Raw genomic sequence first — 1,041 nt, 5'->3', positions numbered from 1 at the left:
AAATGATTTGAATTATTCGTAGTGATTCTTCTTTCTCGAGAAAATTAAGTTTGTTAATTTTTTAATCTCTTTATACAAATATAAATTTATAGTATGAATAATATAATTTCTTGATTATATGTTATTTTGAGGTCTTGCATAATTATGATATAAAAATGATTGATTTTTTTTATTTTATTAATCGTTATTCAATATCATATTTTGATATAGTAAAAGATCCGCATATTGAATAAGTGTTGTCACTAATTAATAATGAGATTTCAAGAAAAAGAAATCCATGAGAAGGTCACTATATATTCAAACAATATAGGTTTGAAATAAGAATATTATTTGTTAAAAATGATTTTAATTATTCATAGTGTTTTTCTTTCTTGAGAAAAATAAGTTTGTTACCTTAGTGATTTCTTTATCTAAATACAAATTTTCATAATATAGTCTCACTAAATAATGAATCTATTAATAAAACTAAAAAAAATATATCAATTTTTTTGACGTGAATGAAAAATAAAAATTTCAAGATCTCGCTTGAGATTATTATGATTTATTCGTTTAAAATTTTAAATTTTTAAATTTTTAGAGATAAATTTTATCTCTTTTTTATATTTAGTATTTTATGATCCTATTTTGACTTAAATGTGAATGTTATAAATGGTATAACTAGAACGATAATATATTTTCTTTATACTTGGTCTCCTTTCAATATTCATATATAGGTAAATATTTTTAACAAATTCAAATTGATTTTATCTATTTTTTTTTTCATTTTGAAGTAATTTATTATGAACTATTCAAGAAACTATAATTTATTGGAGATTTTAACTAACATTTCATTAGTTTATGTTGGCTTATCTATTGGTCAATGAAATATTTTTATGCTTTACTATTTGATAAATTTGTAAATTTAAATTATTTTTTAATTTATTTTTATTTAATGATTACTTTTATTTAAATATTATCCGCACATTATGCGGGTATTAATACTAGTTTTTTGCTAAACAAAAAAGCCAAGTTCTACAACATTCAAATCTTTTTAAAAAGGTT

Source organism: Capsicum annuum, chromosome 10, assembly GCF_002878395.1.
Source record: "Capsicum annuum cultivar UCD-10X-F1 chromosome 10, UCD10Xv1.1, whole genome shotgun sequence".
Lineage (NCBI taxonomy): Eukaryota > Viridiplantae > Streptophyta > Magnoliopsida > Solanales > Solanaceae > Capsicum > Capsicum annuum.
The sequence above is the reverse complement of the archived record's forward strand: the minus strand, read 5'-3'. Positions refer to the sequence as shown.